This window comes from Gallus gallus, chromosome Z (genome assembly GCF_016699485.2).
Source record: "Gallus gallus isolate bGalGal1 chromosome Z, bGalGal1.mat.broiler.GRCg7b, whole genome shotgun sequence".
In the NCBI taxonomy this organism is placed as follows: Eukaryota; Metazoa; Chordata; class Aves; order Galliformes; family Phasianidae; genus Gallus; species Gallus gallus.
In genome coordinates, this window is record NC_052572.1 from 15,764,844 (window position 1) to 15,785,140 (window position 20,297).

A 20,297-nucleotide genomic window follows, 5' to 3' on the forward strand; every position below is an offset into this window, starting at 1 on the left:
TAATAAATATTCACAAACTGTTGAAGTGTGGTATCTGGTAAAATATCATAGGTTGACATTTCCTGATTAAATAAACAAAAATAACCATAGAGGGTCACAAATTCTTTGTGATTTCTTTACAGTCATAGGAATTATATGAATAAATAATTTATTTATTTGTTTGTTTGTTTGTTTGTTTGAGATGGGAAACTGAGAGGTGAATGACAGAGTTGTTACTTTGGAATCTGAAAGTAGGAAAGTATATGTAGGGCTTTTTTTTTTAATTCAGGGGATAATACAGAATTGTTAGCTTCTTCAGAATTCTTCTCTAATTGTTACAAGGTGGTTGAACACCTCTGAGGATTTTTGAAATGAGAGCATTTACACACATAAATGAGAATATAAATAATAAACATAAATCAGAATAGCCCTTTGAACCATATTGTGCCACCATGCCACTATTAAAGATGGTGATGAGCTTTAAAGAAGAGACTTTATTATCAAATCAGTTGATGCACAGTAAGATATAGGAAAGGGAATTCATCCTATTATCTCAGATAAATGAGCTGTATCTATAAGATATAACATAGGTTTCTTTATTTCATCCTAGTACCAAAATACACAGTGCATAAACCACTGCCTTTTGGACTGAGGTAGGTTTAGGCCAGAACAAGACCAAGTTCTTATGATAATCTCTATAAGCTTAGAGCAAGGAGGTTCTGACTATGTTTAATTAAAGCTGCATGACAGTACTTAGACGTCTGTTATATTTATACGCTGTGAGCCCAGGGCTCAGCTTGAGCTTCTCTTCTGAGACCTAGATGGCTTTTAATTTTTTTCCCCCACATCATTTCTACAGCTAAATCACTATTTCCATGTCCAAGGATACTTTCCCACTTTAGGGAGAGTGATATGATATAGTCCTTAATTTATAATATTTTGAAGATTGCAGAAGAATGTTTACAGAGAAATCTTCTGAAAGCCCTCAAGAAGTTCAACGTGTAGCACAGTGCAAACTCTAATGGTGATGGATGCAAATCTCATTTTTAAACGAAGTCCCTCTTTTAGAGCACTACAGTTAGGTGCATTATTGTATTGTATTTACCTGAACATAAAAAAAAAAAAAAAATTCTTATATTTCTACCATTCTTTTCTATTCTTTTCATCATATTTCTTTTAACACTATTCTTCTTTCTCCCCCAAAGAATTCATCCAGAAGGACCTGATGCAAAAAATTCAGTCCTCTTTATGTGAGTCTTTAGTCTGGATCAATGAGACTAATTGCATGACTAAAGATTTAGACACATGCTTACTTAACAAATAGCTACGACAGTTTAAGATAGCCCTCTTTCCCTCTCTTAAATTACTTCTGTCACAGCTCTATTGACAGAACTGTCTGAGCAGTCTGCAGCTACCTCAGCAAAAAGTCTTGCCATTTGGAGGGCAGAATTTTCTTCGGATCCCTGTATAAACCTCTTGCATTTTATGTTAAAATTTCTGTTCAATTCTCTGACAAATTCACTGAGGTTTCTGCAGCGGAATCTTTCATTGCTTACCTCACCTGCTGCCAATCATTTCTATCAACTGTCTAAAGAAAGTGCAGACTTTGCCCTTCCATCAAAACCTTCATACTTCTGGCCAAACCAATGGCTCTTTACCACTCCAGCAAAGGGGAAGAACGAGCCTGTTGAAAGTACTTTGGGGCCAGATAATTACCAGATATTTTACTGGCTGGGAATAAAATGATCTTTTTGTCACCTATGTTGTTTCATGTCAGGTCTTAGTCAGCAGCATGATTTTCTTTGTTATATCAGTCCTTTTATGATAGAATTATGGGCATATATACACAAGGAAGTAAGTGACATTGTGTGAATTTAATTCTGTTATGAAAAGGAGGTCACATCTTCTAATCCTTCATTTTTTTGTTTGTTGTTGTACTACCAATTTAAAGCCAGTCAATCTCTTCCCAAAATCTGACAAAAGCTTGAGATATATATTTTTTTGAAATATGTTTGCTTTTCTATTTTGTGGCTATTGGCACATATGTGAACTTCAGCTCATCAGGCAATGCATTTTTATATTTGTGTTCATACTGTCTGAAAAATGTCCATTTCCATTGCAGGCAATGCTTTACGTATGGAAAAGTATTCTTTGAGATAATAAATAATGAAAGAACACTTATACCTGATAGATTTAATAAATTTATTCCATAAGCAATTTAATCTGTAAGAGTTTGGGTCAGAATTGTGACCTGCTCTGCAGGAGGATCAAACTCTGCACCACGAGAGAAAGGTTAGGGGTACTCGTCAGCATCTTTTCACCATGATTTTGTGAAAGGGATGTGTTCTGGGTCAGTGAAAGCTGAAAATTTCCTAGTGTCAAGGATTATGCTGTAGAAGGATGTAAAAACAAAGATATATAGCCTAATCAGTTTGCTGAGCAGCAAGTGTATTTCTTTCAAAGTAAATAGCTTCTGCAAAATATTATTTATATAGTTCTTTCAAATTGGTTTGAAGTGTTGTTTCGACAATCTTATTATGTATAAAGATAAAAAACTTCCATCAAGAAATTATGCAAAAGAAAATGGACACACCAGCTGGATAAATCTATCATACATTGGCAAAAAGCAACAAGCACTTTTAATTAGCTGAGTGAATGTAGTTTGCTGAATGCTGAAAGCACAGACTCACTTATATTAAAATGTGCCTAATTTTCTGTGAAAAAGTCCCATCTGAACAGCCCTGACCATAGTCAATCATACTAAAAGCCACTGGTGCTTAATTTAATTTACCAATATAAAATGCAAATGAGGTGATTAAGTGGAGTGGCAGACATAGTAGGGCCTCTTTCAAACCATCAAGTTAAATGCAAGCAGACAGCAAACTGGCTGTGCAAAGAAAATTTTAGCATATTCGTTTGATTAGTGCTACAAAAATTTAATTAGGTTGGCTAATTACTTGACAAATTGCTCTACACTAGAGAAAAGGCAGAGCATGTTTTATTCCTGCAAAAACCCTGTGTGTATTTTAGCCCAAATGCTATCTGCCAATTTGCAAAAGCATTATTAAATGAATGAAAGATGGTACAACAGTCTCCAACAATGGCAAATTGTATAATGCATATAATTAGAAAGGCACACACCACTATATCCATATGTCCATGATCCCTCATGTCTAAAAATATTTAACACAATATTTCTAGGAAAATACTGTCAAAACAGATTATTACAAGGCTGTCAGTTCTTCATAAGAAGCAATATATAGAAAATACTCATTAGTGGAATACACAGCTCATCCAACGCAGAGCCTCTTCACCCAAATGAACTCTATCAAATGTGGTAACAGGGATGCACTTTATGTGTACCTTGCAAAATGAAATAACACAGTGTTCAGCTAAGGGCTGTATCTCTGTGTCTATTTATTGCTAAGCAATGCCAAGATCATCAGTTATCTGGGAAGGGAAAAAAGACAAATTTGGATGAATTTCACATTTTACAGTTTTATTGGTTTAAATAGGCTCTATCAGAAGACTACCAGGACTTTAATATAGAAGAACACATTTCCCTTCTTGTTTGCCTGTTTGCATTCACATACCACAAAATGTGCCGATTTTTATTCAGGAGATTGCATTTGCTTTTGCCAGTTTTCAGTGTAACTAATCAGCCTCTACTGACTCAAACATTATGATAATATAAATAGATACCCACTCTATCTGCTCAAGTGGAAAAAATAAGTATCATATTATATAAACATAATGCATTGCAATTGGCAATTAGATACTGCGTTTAACTGAGGCTAAAACAATATCTTAGGAAACCGAGGGATACATGAGATCTCTTTTAACAATCATCATACATGTGCAGGCAGGCATAAAATATTATTTGTTGCAATTAGCAATTCTCAACTTCTGTTCCATCATGCCAATGTGGTTTAAAATGTACAGCCCAGTGAGATGTCGATAACCTTAAATCAAATATAATTTTGTGTTACTTCATCATAATGTTACTGTGCATATCAGCCTTTTTTTCCTAGTATATTGTGCATTTAAACAAATTTCAGGTCCAATTATTCATCTGAATTGTTGCTAAGATCACATTAAATAAGGGGCTAAACAAAATTCCTGATTATTTTCAAAGGAAAATAGCCAAACTAGATATTTCTGTCTTTGTTTATATTCTGATACTTCAAAAGTTCTTATTTCTGAAAGACGATGATCATTATTTCACTTATACCTCTTCCAGTAGAGAAAGCGAAACATCTGAAATCTCTTTTCACTTAACAAAAATCTTTTTTCTTTTTAATGCTGAAATATTCCAGGAAAAGAAAAAGAAACCTCAGGCTTCAAAATCAGTCTAGTGAGTAAGGATAGACAATTGCAGTCAGCTCCACTGCCCCCTTCCACAGAGGAAGAACAATGCACAGGATGAAGTTCAGAGAGAGAACTCCAATGTCAAAGCAACTAGCTTTTTACCGTTTGCTAAAATGATCGGCATCCAGAGAGAAGTTAATATTATTCATAGCAAATTAATTATTTAACACCGAGATTCATAAAAGTTATAAATATTAAAGGAAGAAGAGAGGATTAAGTTGAATTCCATTCTGTCATGTTCACTTTATATTTTAAAAACTGCACTGAAACAGAGTTTTCTGTGAGACATTTCAATGAACTGGAATCATGAAAAGAAAAGGCTCAACAAAAAGTGACGTTTTTTTCTTTAGTGGACTGGGAAATGGAGGGAACATCTAACCAGCTCCAGAAAACAGATTTTCATTAATCCTTTCTTTTGGCCTTGCGCATACCATGACCACTACATGCATAGAATTGGGAAGAGGGACATATCTTATGATCAGGTAGTCCAGCCTTCAAATCCATCTCTCTCCAATTTAGAGTTCAGGTGGTGTGACATCAAAAGTCTTTCAAGAAGTCCAATATGAAGACATCAGTTGCCTTTTCTTTGACCACTGATGCCACTGTTCCACTATAGAAGGCCACCAGATTGGTCAGGCACAGTCTGTCTTTGATGAAGCTATGCTGGCTATCTTGGATCACCTCTTCATCTCACGTGTGCCTTAACATCTCTTCCACATCTGCTCCATGATCTTCCCAGGCACAAATGTGAGGCTGATCAGCCTGTAGTTCCCTAGGTCTTTCTTTCTACTTTTTTTTTTTTTTTTAATGGGAGTGGTTTTTTTCCTTTTTTTCAGTCACTGGGAAACTTTGCCTGATAGCCATGACTTTTAAAATATGATAGTGGCTTGGCCACTACATCAGCTGACTCCTTCAGAACCCTGTGATGCTTGTTATCTGGCCCCACAGACTTGTGCAGGTTCAGTCTCATCTGGTGGTCTCAGATGTCCCCTTCTCATACAGTTGGAGGGATTTTCCTTCCCCATACCCCTCGTATAGTTTCAGGAACATGAAGGATGTGGAATGCCTGACTGTCAGTGAAGACTAAGGCAAAGAACTTATTGTGTACCTCAGCCTTCCCCAAGTCTTTTGAATCCAGTTCTCCATTCTCTTTTATCACAGAGGGTATGATCTCCTTGGTCAGTCTCTTCTGATCAGCGTACCTCACTAAGTTCAGTTCCACACGCACCTTGGTTTTCCTGATCCCAACTCTGCATGTCTAGATGGCATTCCTGTGTTCTTCACTGACATGTCCTTGCCTCCACTGCCTGTACTTGTCCTTCTTTTCCTTCAGTTTGACCAGAAGATCCTTGCCCAGTCATGCTGGTTTCCTGCCTCCTTAGCTTGATTTCTTATGCTGGGACATGGGGACATGGAGAGCTCTTGTGCTTTCAGAAAGGCATCCTTAAAGCAGTGCCAGCTCTGCTCCACTCCTTTGTCCCTTAAGACAGCTTCCCTGGGGAATCCTATTCAGTTATTCCTTAAACAGCTGAAAGTTCACTCTCCTGAAGTTCAGGGTCCTGTCTTGTTCTGGTTTCCGTGCCCATTTGCCTCCAGATCACAAATTCAGCCAGGGCATGCCCTTCTCATTCCTTTTTATTCCATAAAGTCCCTGGTCTCTCTACCTCCCCTGATAACTTTTGACACAGCCATGCAGACTGAATCAGTATAAGGGAAGCATCACTCCACTAGAAGATTTTCTATGAGAGAAACAGGAATAGAGACAGAAAATAAACGAGAACAACGTCTGTGTGTGGGACAGAAGGGACTTATGGTTCCCAGTCTTGCCTTTGAGGATATGTGTGCCAGCTTGCAGAACTTGTGCGGTGTCCATGAGATGCCCTAGATGGGGCCACCAAAGTTCTCTGGAGAGCAGCCTCTCAAGCCAGTAGCGGAGACAGCATGGTCAGTGTTGAGGATAGCTTTCATTTCCATCTTTTCTTTTGGGCCTTACTAACCTTGGTTATTCAGGTAGCAGTGCTTGTCCTAAGATGAAAAATGTGTCAGTGGAAAATAAAATTCTGGCAAGTACAGAATTTTCTGTCTGTTTGATTTTCTTCTCATCTCCACTTTTCCCTATATGATGCAGAAGAAAAAAGCAAACAAGAAGCTGAAATGTTTGATGTTTACTGCAGCAGAAAAGATAGCAGTCAGCTTTCTTCTTAGAAAAGAAAACCTTCCTACAAAAAGTTGCACAAATAGTAATTTGATTATTATTTAGATGAGGTAATTACAAACTGGACTTATTTCAAGACAAAATGGCTATTCATTTCTGTTAATGTTTGATTCTGTAAAGTAATATTTGAATGTATCTGTAATTGTTTTGAAAAAAGCCCTAGAGCTGATACTAATGTTGTTCTAATGTTGTTGGCATAGTCTTTGGTTTACATGGAAATTACATAGTTGATACATTAATTTATGACTCATAGGTTGTTGCTTTTTTTTTTTTTTTTTTTTAATATTGCAATTTTACAAAAGAATACCTTTAAAAAATATATGGCTTCCCTGGATTATATCTCATCTCTAGTCATAAGGAAAACTATTAGACTTGATTTGAATGTATTTCATGGTGTCATCTAACATGGTTTTTTATTTTGTCTTCCTGTCCCTGTAATAAAGGACATTGCACTATGCTATTGTGTTCTTATGTGTACACCAGGGTAATAACACTTAGGTAAAAAGGCTGAGAAAAAGAACACTTTGTAGGTCCTACTGTTTCGTGGATATGTTTGTTACTATAGCTTTGTAGGAGTGTTACTGCTGTTCTGCTCATAGTTAGCATAGATTTTTGCTACAGGTTTCTGGAATAAAATTTAGATTGATAGGACATGAAACAGATTCTTTAGCTTTTCTAAGAATAATTCTTTGTTTCATTTATTTGCCTGAAGACTCATACAATTAGAGTTTTAATTGTTGCACTATGTATCATTCTAGAGAAAAGGTGATATCTGATGGAGCAAAGTGTACGAAGTATAATGATTATTGCTAAGGGAATAAAGCTCCTCCATCCTGACCCACCTTTTCCTTTCCACCTGTTGCTTGCATGCTAATTTTTCCTTATTCACATATGCATTTACATAAAAAGAATTGTGTTTAACCTTGAAAAGCAGCATCATTCTCAGCAGCAAAATCTGCTTCCAGACACGTTATCTCTGTCAAAGAGCTAAAACATTTGGAAAGGACCATGCTAACAAAGGAACACCTGTGCTGACAGTCCAAAGGGGAACACAGCTAAGTTTAATGCTGCCATCAGACACAGCATGTTGCAGTTAGTATCTCCTTTTATGCGAACTTGAAAATCCTTCCTCCTTAGAAGTACTTGCTAAGGACAATATATGAGTGAAATCACACAGTGTGACTGATGAAAATTGCCAATAGGTACGGAAGTTTCTCAAACAAGAATATACTAGACTGCTTGCGTACTTGTAAATTATAACAGAGGACAGCAGCATGCCAGTGAGAATAAACAAAAACCTTCCTGAGCAAAACACCAAAAAATACACGATCATTAGTTGATTTTTCAGAGATGATATGCAGTCTATGCTTGTGACTGAGAAAATGCCTGCTTTCAATTCTCTATATTCCCTGAAGTATTACTTACAGACTTATATAAAAAAATTTAGAGTTTTCATGATAATAGGAGGATTTCATTTCAACTCCTGAATATATTTTAGCTGCTTGAATTAATATTTATGATGTTTGGAGTGACCATTTGCTCACCTTTATATCAACAAAGAATTCTACTTTACAGTTGAACAAAAGTGGATTGTATTCCATGAAATGCTCTGGTTTTACATTTTGTATGCTGTGATAGCAGGCAGAAGCATGTGAACAAGCTCCAAACACAAAATCACACTTTGTTCTCCCTTTACATTGGCACGAATCTGAGTAACTTTGATGAATACAAAATATTTATTCTTGGCTCATGTTAGTGCAACTGAAAACAAATTCTGGATTAATGCAACCTTTTTTTTTTTTTTTTTTTTTTTTTACTACAAAATTGATATAGTATAACTTGAGCATGTAATTTCAAGTATGTTTTGTAGGTGATACAGCAAACATGTAACTTGTTTACATGTTTAGGAAGCATTACTAATAATTTCATGGAAACACTGTTCCTCTCCAAATCAAGTTTCTGAATGGAAACAGTATGACCATAAATGTCAGTGAAGACATGCAGTGTAGTTCTCCATGACAGACTTATTTCAAAAGCAGCAATGATTCTGGATGTCTCATGTGCAGGGATATAATAGTAATTGCCAGAAGCTCTGACTGAAACCCTTTGGCTTATTTAACCTCAGACCAACAGTCATTATTATTATATTTCCCAAGTTGGCCTTCTCAGTCTGACTGCATTTTAATCATCTAGAAGGCTGACATGGAAAATAATGCCTTTTTTCTTCTTTTCTTTTTCTTTTTTAACTTTTTTTTTTGGGGGGGGGGGGGGGGGGGGTTAGGGGGGTCAGGAGGGAACACCAAGGATAAAGTGAAAAACTGAACAACTGAACTTTTGCAACATATTTTTAAGTTTATCAATCAATTCAAGATTCGATTTTCTATAGAGATGTTGAGACATTGGCTTAAGAGCAATACATGTATCCAGGCCCAGCACTAGATCATTAGCAATCCATGCAGTTTGGGTCCTAACCACAGAGATGCCCAAATTCTATGTTTCAGAAGCTTACAAAACACACAAAGTTCTACTGTATATGTTCAAATAACTGAGTTACAACAGTGCTACACAGCCAAGAAAAAGTGCTAAAGTTATATTTAACTATTTGAAATCCTGGATCCTTTACAGGAAACATATTCAGCGTGCCAAATTACTGGGAGATATAAAAGTGCTTTTTTTGTGTGTTTTGAATGAGCACACCAGAAGTGTGAGGTGTGCAAGGTACTGCAAGGCCAGGTTGGATGGGACCCTGGGCAACTTGATCTAGTGCTTGATTTAGTGGTTGGCAATCCTGCCAACAGCAAGGGGATTGGAGCTCAGTGATCTTTAAGGTCCTTTTCAAGTCCAGCACTTCTATGATAATAAGACTCTAAAGGTCTATGAAAAATTATAAATTACACAGGTATTAGAAAAACTGTTGAGTAAGTTGTTAAGAAGGTATGTGCATGTATGTGAAGATATGGGTGAAAGAACCTGCAAAGCAGGGATTTAATGAAGCAAACTGAAAGTAAAAATGGATTTTATGTGACCAAAGTTTAGTCACTGACAGATTTTTGGTCAGAAGACAATGGTGCAGATCAGAAGGGTCATCTGCCTCCAAAACTAAAATGGAATGGTGATAGAATAAAGAAAATGATAACATTCTCAAACGACTTTTTCTGTTAATTTATATCTTTGCATTGTTTCTACTCTTTTCTTCCTTTCACTTTTTCTCCCTTTCTTAATGATCAGCATAAACACCATAGAGGGGTTCATACCCTGCATATCTTACTGCCTACTGGTACCTTGGGAAGTAGGAGGCTGTACTGACACTGTTTTAATTTAGCTCTTTTAATACAAGGAATTTTAGTTTCTGTATTTGTTTCTCACTATCCAGATGTATTCTAATTGGCAATAAATTAATTTCGCCAAGTTGAGTCTGTATTGCCTGTGATGGTGATTGGTATGCGATCCCCCTCATCCTTTACTTTTACATCTTATTTTCTCTTTGTCTTTTTGAGGATAGTGTGGTGTAATACAGTGTCTGGGTGGGCCCTTGGCTAATAGACAAGTGCAACCCACTGAAGACGTGCAAGTGTAAACTTACTGAATCTGATCTGGGACTGGAACCAAATATCACCGCTCCTGTTTAAATGCATGGAAAATAAATTACAACATACTGAATTGAAACCATGAAAATTAGAGAGCTTAGCAAAAAGTTTGAAAATCACGATTTGGGGTGGATTTGGACAACTTAGCAAACAAATACTCAGTAGAGAACTTAAGGCCTACAACAAATATATGTGAAGATATATTACCCAAGTCCAGACACTCGCATCCCACCTAAACTGTGTGCTAGGCTGGGACAAGAGAAGTGGTGGTAGTGCAAGAAGTGCTGCTCCTGTCATTCTCAGGCACACGGATACTACGTCCCATGGGCTGCAGCTCTTGTCATTCTATCCTGTTCATTCCCACTGCAATGCTGGTATGGATAGCACTCTTGCCTATATAGCAGAATCTCTTGTACAGGTAATTGTAATTAGGCTGTGAAATTGTTAGTTATATTCATTATTCCCTTCTAGCTGAATCCTGAATGTGGTTTTCTCAGGTATGGAGTGGAAATAACATGGTGTCTCAAATACATTTCTCATGCCCTCCTCTGGAGCCACTCCAACAATTCCACAACTTTTTTTGTGTGCAGAAGGCCCCAGTCCTAGGTGCAGTACTCCAGATGAAACCTCATGAGGGCTGAAAGGCAGACAATCTCCTTCCTCACCCTAGTGGTCACCCTTATTTTGATGCAGCTCGGGATAAAGTTGGCCTTCCAGGCTGCAAGTGCACACTGCTGACTCATGAAAATCTGCAAGAAGAAACCATATCGGCAGACTGCAGTAGATATTATAAAAAGAAACGCTGCATGCTCATAGTGGTTGACACCTTTTTAAAAGGCACAGAGGCTCCCCTCTTCTGGCCTGACAGAGTTTTGAGTGCTGCCTCCTGGGAGCCAGGATCTGGTACACTGCTGAGAGGGTGCCACAGTTTATGAAGAGCACGGACTACTCTCCACTGTCACTCATTCATGTGGGCATGAATGATGCTGTGAGCTGCACGTGGGTAGAATCAGGGGGGTGGATGCCCTTGTAAAGGAATACACTGAGAAGGCAGATTTACTGAACACCTCCTTTGCTTCAGTCTTTACTACTAAAACTGCTAAAAGTCAGGAATCTGGGACCATGGAAATAAAAGAGAGAGTCTAAGGAAAGAAGAACTTACCCAAGGAGAATCTGGTTAGAGATTGTCTAGGCAAACTGAACACACACAAATCCACTGAACACAATGGAATGCACCCATGACTGCTGAGGAATCTATCAGAAGTGGTTGCTGAACTACTCTCTGTCACCTATGAAAGGTCATGGAGAACAGGAGAGTTGCCTGAGGACTCCAGTCTTCAAAAATGGCAAGATGAAGGAGCCAGGAAACCATTGGTCAGTCAGTCTCACCTTCATCCCTGGGAAGCTGAAGGAACATATTATTCAGGACATCATTTCCAAGCAAGTGAAAGAAAAGAAGGTTATGAGGAGTAGTCAACATAGATTCACCAGGGTTAAATTATACTTGAACAATCAGGTAGCCTTTTATAATGTCATGACCAGATGGGTAGATGAGAGGCGAGCATTGGATGCTGTCTACCTTGACATCAGCATGGCTTTTGACACTGCCTGACATAACATCCTCTTAGATAAGCTTAGCAATTGTGGAACAGATGAATGGACAGTGAGGTGGATTTAGAAGTGGCTGACAGACAGAGCTCAGAGGGTTGTGATCAGTGGCACAGAGTCTACTTTGAGGCCTGTAGCTATTAGTATTCCCCAGGTGTTGCTACTAGGTTAACACATGTACAACATTTTCATCAGTAACCTGGATAAAGGGATAGAATACACCCTCAACAAGTTTGCTGATGATACTAAGCTGGGAGGACTGACTGTCATTCAGCTAGACCTGGACAAGCAGGAGATTTGGGCAAAGAGGAATCTTATGAAGTTCAACAAGGGAAAGAATGGAGTCCTGCACATGGGGAGGAATAACCTCATGTACCAGTGCAGGTTAGGGGACGACTTGTTGGAAAGGAGTTCTGTGGAGAAGGGCCTTAGTGTCCTGGTGGACAACAGTTTGACTGTGAGCCAGCAATGTGCTCTGGTGGCCAGAAGGCCAATGTTATCCTGATAGGCATTAAAAAGAGTGTGGCAAGCAGGTTAAGGAAGGTGATCCTTCCCCTCTACTCTTTCCTGGTGAGGCCTCATCAGGAGTACTGTGTCCAGATGTGGGCCCCTCTGTTCAAGAAAGACTGGGAACTTCTAGAGAGAGTCCAGTGGAGAGCTACACACATGACCTGGAGCATTTCCCATATGAGGAAGGGCTGAGAGACCTGGGAGAGTTCAGTGTGGAGAAGACTGTGAGGAAATCTAATCAATCAGTACTTATAAATATACAGAGACAAGTGGATGAAGCCAGGCTGTTTTCAACAGTGCCCAGTGATAGAAAAAGGAGCAGTGGGCACAGACTACAATACAGGGAGTTCCATACGAACATGAGGAGAAGCTGGAGCAGAGCACTGGAACAGGCTGCCTGGAGAAGTACAGTTTCCTCTGGAGATACTAAAAACCCACCTGGACACTTTTTTTTTGCAGTCTAATATAGGGAAAATGTTTTAGTGAGGGGATGGACTAGATGATCTTGAAATGCCACTTCCATCGCCTATGATACTCTGAATATAGCCAAAATTAAAAACTGTTGAAATAGCTTAACTCAAACTTTCCTCTTATCTGGCGAGATCACGTTATCATGGAATTAATTGAAGACAAGTATTTCTACCTTGAAAAACTGAAAGATGTCCAAGTATCTTCTTCCAAGACACATAGAAATAGCATCCCTTTATCAAATTTTCTAAAAATACTATTTTGTGGAAATTTTGCTTTGTTGAGAAAGTACATTATTATTATTTTTTAAGAAGATACTGGGAATATACTGGAAGCAATATTTTCTGAATGAGGGACAAGCCTTTGTATGTAATTTTTCTGTCTTTGTATCCATTAATTATTCCATGTTAACAGAACAGAGGCTTGAAATTATTCAGAAACACTGTTGTCTCTGAACACTATATTTCTTCTGAGGACAAATGTTTTCTTCCTGTAGAACTGATTAGGAAGGCTAGGTACCTTAATAAGATTTTTTTTATTTTAGGTAAGATATGTTGTTTCTGAGCTGACTATCTCTTTCCATTGGTTCCAAAGGACTTACACTCTTACCTATGGCATCCAAAATTGGTTGTATAAAAGCACATCAATAACCCAATAGTCAATTCCTATTTTTCAGTTCTTGAATGCAGTCAAAGAATAAATGACTTCACATGTAAGTGTTAGCTGTTTTTAAAGACATACAACTCATCCTAGGTCAGAAGATTCTTGGTGTCAGGCTATCAAAATTTCCAGTACAGAAAGTTTTTGATTTAATAATTTTCTTTCATAGTGTTGAGAATCAGAATGACCATTACATATACTTAATTTCCCATAGATGTGTTTAGATAATTTTCTAAAATATGACTGACCAAATATTTAGATGATGTGACAAATTGGCTTTTAATGGTAAATGCTTTCAAAGCATCTCTACTCTACTAATAGCTTTATTAAAAACATATCTTCACCCCCACCTTCCAAAAAAAAAAAAAACCCAACAAAAACAAAACCCCCCAAACCTATTTAAAAAGCATATAGTTGAATAAATTTCTTTATTCTCCTGACAATTATTTTTCTGAGAGGACACAAGGCTGAAAAAAATCTCTGACAGGAGCACTATTTACTTTGTTGAGATAATCCTAAGAGATGAATTTATTTGGTGATGAAGGTTCTTTTTAGAATGCTTTGAAAGAGGAAAGAATGCTTGAAAGATCCTGAAATTTGATTTACATCTTTAGAACAAAGAAATAAATGAAAATGTGACTATTGTCTTTATCTTCACTGTTATTGTACGCAGTATCCTTCTATAATCTTTTCTTGTAATGATACTTAATAGCTGCTTTCGAGATATTAATGGAAATTGTCACAGGCAAGGGAGATATTACTGCATCTAATGAACAAAAGTAGGACTAAAAGAAAAAGGAGAACAATAAGTAAAATCTGAACAAATGAGAAAATCTAACTTATTTCTGAAATTTAACCCTATACATGGTTAATTGTCATAAGATCAAAATAAGTGAATGTTATTTCTGTTTTGAATATAAGTGCATTCTTCCTGAAAGCTTATTATGCTTTACAGTTGCACTGTGTTACAGTGTATAGATTTTGAAATAAGAATTTAAGACTATCTGATTCAACAGTCATTGGCACGTTAACATAGCAATACTCACATAAAATGTACAGTTTAGACATAAAACATACCAAATAAATGCCTGGTAACTGAAGATTAAACAAGTTTCAAGTCACCCATACCTATGAAGATAAATAAAAAACACTTTTTATAATAATAATAATAATAATAATACTGTCCAAGTTAAAATACAATTAAGAGCATAACTCTTATGCATATTTCTCTCTGTGACTCTAATAATCTAAAATCTACCAACATGAAATGCATTTTAAGCATTTGCCTTGGGCAGTTAAACACAAGAAATATGCTGAAGAAAGCTTAAAAATAAAAGAATGAATTATTAAATACATTAGCATTTTTGAATAACTTTTCAATTATTTTCATATTGGGGTAATGAAAAATTCAGTATAATTCAAACAGAAGACAACATTCAAACAAACAGCATGGAAACTGGTAAACAACTTTCCTGATACTTGTTAGTCTGACTCAAAGAAATACAGAATATTTTAAAGAATTGTTTATTTTAAATTAAATTTTAATGAGGACCTAAATAATTTTAATTAAAAAAAATGAAGAAATGAAAATTGCATTAGATATTCATGAATATGTAAATTTCTTATAATTGACTTGAATAATATCAATTAACTGAAAAATACATGGGCTAATATATATTTTTCAATGGTTTCAAAGAAAACAAGAGACAGTTCTCCCAAGTAACAATCACAGGGTGGGAGGGAATAGCCTCAAGTTGCACCAGGGGAGATTCAGGGTGATCTTAGAGGTCTTTTCCAACCTTAATGATTGTATGTTTCTATGACTGGTAGAAGTTATTGACTAAACCTCTGAGAAAACAACTGTTGAAATGATAAATTGGTTAATGGAATGAATGGGTTTTTTGTTTGTTTGTTTGTTTTGTTTGTTTGTTTCCTGTTGATTCATTTTTGTTAAAAATTCAGTTATTCAGTCTTTAAAATGAAATAGTTCAGGAATGAATAGATGGTCAAAAAACAAACAACCTCCCCATAAACTAAGGAAAGTTTTTAGAAAGTTTTTCTTGTTCTCTTCAATTTATAATCATTTATTCAATAAATCACTCAATTCATTCAGTAAAATAGTCAATTTTATTCAACTCAGAAATATCATAAAATGTGATTTTTGTTTATTTGAATTTTAATTTTCATCAAATGAATATGTCAAGGATTTTAAATTTATTACTCAGCTACAAAAAAAAATCATGCAGTTTTTTGGCACAATAAAAATGAACTTACTGAATTTTATTTATGGAATACACTGTCTCTTCAAACTCATACACTTAGGTAATATATCCCCTCTAAATTTAAAGAAATGCCAAGCCTAATATGAAGATTACATTTATGAGACATACTACTTGGAAATGTCAAGAGGTAGATATGTAAATTAAGAGGACAAAGGATGTAATATTATGTAATGAACAGTTCTCTTGCTGAAGGTATATTTATATGTGTGAACAGAGGCAACTTTCAGAGGCAGATGAGAATGCAGTTAGGCATGATTAGGAGGAAAACATGATTAAGAAAATAATCAAGATAAGGGTAAAACAAAATCACAAGTCTCAAGAATTTTAAAATACTTATTAAAAATAATAACAACAATAATATAAGTATTATGTTATTATTATTATTATCATTACTATTACTGTTATTAAAATTATTGGCTCAAATCACCTGATTTAAATACATATGCAGCAATGCATCTAGTGGTATACTTCTATTAACTATGCCTGGTGGTTATTTAGGTTTAAGTGAATAAAATAATACTGCATTTCCTTTTGCATGATATCTTTGTGTAGCTACGTGATCAGAGAAAAGCAAGGAGTTTGTTCCTTCATATGCAGTGATCTTAGATAGGCTGCCCTATATGCTCCTGAACATAAGTGAGATTTCTGTGAGAAATCTTTAGAAGAAGTATGAAGTTTGAGCTGGAAACTTTAGAGTGTTTTAATACCTTTAAAATATTATTCCACAGGTTTGAGTGTAAAATCAAAATGAGGTTTTTATGAATCAACATCTGAAAACAATGAGATCCTAAGCAATCAAAGTTTTTGTGCCAGCTTCAATTTTTGTGACTGATTGAAAACGCTTTTTGTAGTTGTTTCCATACAGTGCTTTAAAGTTTATTTTGAAAAATAAAGATATTCCAAACTTGTGTTTAGGAAATTGTCAAATAATCCTTAGGAAGTGTGTGTTAGAATTAGCACTTGAAATTCAGAGCAGGTAAATACTAACATTCCCTGTGTAACAATAAATTGTGAGCTCAGCAGTCCTGAGAGAAGAGTTTCATTTAAATCACTTGGGCTATTACAAAAGCAAGAAAAATATCTATCATCCAAGGGCTTGGGGGAAGGTATTCGCTGACTTTAAAATAAGTTACAGAACATTCTCTTCATTTTCAGACTGTTAATGCTTATCCACGACTTAAGTAAGAATACTTACTTTTTCTCTTCAGTTATGCACATTACAAACAGAGATTAGAGCCCTTTCACTTCAGAGCTGTCAGAGTTAAAGTGACATGAAGCTATTAACATTCTGTTGTAAGTGGCCAGAAGCTTCCTTTGTTGTTCTTTTTTTTCCCCCTTCCTTATCAAAAGATCACTATAACCCTTAGTTTGCATTGTTCTCATGAAGATCACCTTTTCCCTTTCCACTGTTTTGCACACTTACACAGAATATCTTCAAAATCCATGTGCTTCTATGCTGTTGCCTGATATTTTATGCTTCAAAAAGTGAGATTATCCCATATAAACTGTGCACTGATATTCTGCATGAAAGACTTCGAATGCAATAATCAGAAGGTATAGATTAGAAATATGAGACAAACTGTCATAAAACAACCCAGAAACTTTTACACATAAAATATTCATTTGAGATTTATCTTTCAATACTTCAATAGTACAGCAAGAATATATTACAGGTAGGTATTTACCAAAGGAAACTGGAAACATCAAAAGGAAGATGGACAGGAATCTGGAGAAAGAGTAAGTAAAGAAACAGGTGTTTGCTCCTTTATATCATTTATTATTTTTTACCTCTTCAGTACGTGTTCTCCTACCTGTCACTTCATCTGCGAAGTGTTTCAGAACAACCTTCAGAATCTCTCATAGTTGCCCCAGTGTAATGTAAAATAGATAAAATTTAATCTGTCTCCAATTTGCCCATGTGTATTGCTTGTATTATAGATAACTAGAAACAGAGCAAATATATTCTGAGGTGTCTGGAATGGAAAAGCTTTTCCACTGCGCCAACTCTGACAGGGAGCTGTGTGGATGTGAGGGGAAATTTTTGTTTACCAGAACGTGTCAGAAGCTTTGATTCCAACTTTAGGCACCAGTTCACCACACGTTTAATAATTTGGCTGTAAGATTTCCCTTCACTTGGATACAATCTTATGGAATCCTATCATATATAAATTCTCCACTCCTCTTCCTGTCTTTTACTTGTCAGTATTTTCCTGCATTAAATAAGCAAGTCTACTACTAACAATTAACAAACAAACAGAAAGTTCCTAATTTTCTTCAAAATTCTCATTAAACATTTCAGTAGTGCCTATTTTTTAACAGCTTACATAAATGCTCTTAAAGTCATTCTGCTTCTCTGAGTTTTTGCATGCAATTGAGCTAAGTTTGTGCTTTAGATTTAGGCTTAAAAATGTTAAAGAAAAAAGCAGTTTCATATATTGACTTGTAGATAAGTTATATCTGCAAAGTATATGTATTTTTTTACTAATAAAAAATCATTGCTACTTTTTATACTGATGAAGCAGCTTTCACACCCTCCCTCATTCAGGAAATTGTGGTTTTAGTCGAAGGTACTACTAATACTGGATAGTCAGTTATCCAGCTTACTCCTTTAACCTGCCTTTAATGTACAAATTCTCAAGATTCATTTGGAGACTATAAACAAGGTTAAAAAATGAGTCTCATGTCTAAAACTGAGAGTTCTCTAAATGCAAATAACTTGACTGTTATCTGAAATAATCTGTTTTATGAAATAATCATGATCATTGTTTTTCATGCTTCTATAGCATTTTTTTTTTTCTACGAGCTGTAAAAAAACTTCTTCTGAACTTAACAGGACAGACAAATCTATCCTAGCTAGTTAATTCATATATACCTCTAAGAAGGTGTTATCACACCTACTTTAAAAATGAGGAGAGAAAGAAGGAGATAAAAACTCAACGGAAAAACTGAGATTAAAACTCAGCCCTTAACACCAATAGACAACATCAGTCAGTGGATCTGGATGTTGCAAAGTAATATCTTGACTCACATGTAAAAGAAAAAGAAAATAAATCAGTAGCCAAAGCAGGGTTTTCAAAAAGCAAAACTAGTAAACTGTTGATAAGGAATATATAGAACTTTTTACTTCAAATGGAAGAGGTTTTTCTTTTTTTTTTTTTTTTTTTTTTAAATACACAGAAACAACTTTTATAATTACTATAGTTTTGATGACATTGAAATGTTAAAGTTATTTTAGGTTATTTCAAATATACTTTAAATAGACTTTGAATGAAAAGAAATTAATGTATCTGGAAGCTAAACAAAAAAGTCCCACAAACCTCATGGGTTGTTTAGTTGTAGCAGAGGACATCTGAGTGCAGCAGAGTATGAGCCACCCTGAGACTGAGATGATGAGAATGATACTCACTCCTCGTAAAAGTGTAGGGTGAGAAGGAGAGGAAAAAAAACAACCAAAACCAAAGAACCCACCCTCTCCCTATATTATCATCTCCGATTACACACACACACACACACACACATACACACACACACACACACAAAGAGGAAAAGCATGGAGTATTTTTCACTGAACCAGGCACTACCTGAGAGCTGTGCTTCCCTGCACATGGCCTCATTCTGCACACAGTAAAATCAGTGACAAGTGTTCTTCTTGACTTGAGTGGGTATTCAAGATTGAGTTTATTGGCACCATGCCCAACAGGCATCGTTGAAACTGTAAGAGCAAGGCCAGAGACTCCACTGGGAATCCATGCATTGACTGAAGCATGTCCTTAAGCAGATATCTGAGTCCTGTAAAGTCAACAGATTTAAATAAGCACTTTAAACTGAGAATATGCTTTGTTGAATCTTGGCCTTTGGCAATTATTTGAAATATCAAGTTTTAGCTACTTCATGAATAAGCTGCTAAAATGTTTTGAAAAATAATTTATCTATTGATGCTAAAGGGTCATTCTTCATGAATACTTTTACTTGGAAAAAAAAGTATTGAAACTATCACTAATTAGTAAAACTACATGGGAATGGTTAGTTTCATGTCACTACAGACTTGCAGCTGTGATTCCTGGAAATGCTGCTAAATTAAATCAATTCAAAACTGCTCTTAAAAAAAAAAAAAAGAGAGAAGAAAACAAACTTCAGATGTAAACTGCCTTTGCTCAGGAAATTATAGTTCTAGAGATCTTCCTCTTGGAAAAAAGATGAGTATCCCTGTGGAAACTTACACACTTTATTGATGTTCCATAGTTAACTGGATTCACTGGATGTTCAGAAAACCATAACACTTATGAACATAAGACAAAGTGAGTCAGGCAGTTCATTTTAGACCCTTGCTTTTGGAAAATATGCAGACAGATTTGTAGACACATATAGATACATGTAGATAGATACTGATTTGTAGTATACAGATTTCTATTTTAGCTATAATTTAGAATGAGATAAAAGTGCTGTATATTGGTTAAGCTGGTTGAATTACTACTTCTGAGCATATTAACAAGTAGATATATATGTTTGAACTGGTCATAATCAGATCTTCAGTTCCATTAATATGTTTGTTATCCTTAAAGACTGAATAATCAGTCTATTTTTCTAGAACTTCTTTTTAGAATTAAAAAGAAATGTAAC

The 20,297-nt window shown here is 35.7% G+C and overlaps 1 long non-coding RNA gene across 1 annotated transcript; it reads right to left on the reverse strand.

Moving 5' to 3' along the window:
- Positions 1–2,045: 2,045 nt before the first annotated feature.
- On the reverse strand, positions 2,046–19,554 carry LOC107051937. Its single transcript, XR_005843046.1, has 4 exons — positions 18,995–19,554; positions 14,473–14,523; positions 11,312–11,554; positions 2,046–6,462 (listed from the first exon to the last, which is right to left on the reverse strand). It is a non-coding gene; the product is annotated as an uncharacterized LOC107051937 (long non-coding RNA).
- Positions 19,555–20,297: the final 743 nt, after the last annotated feature.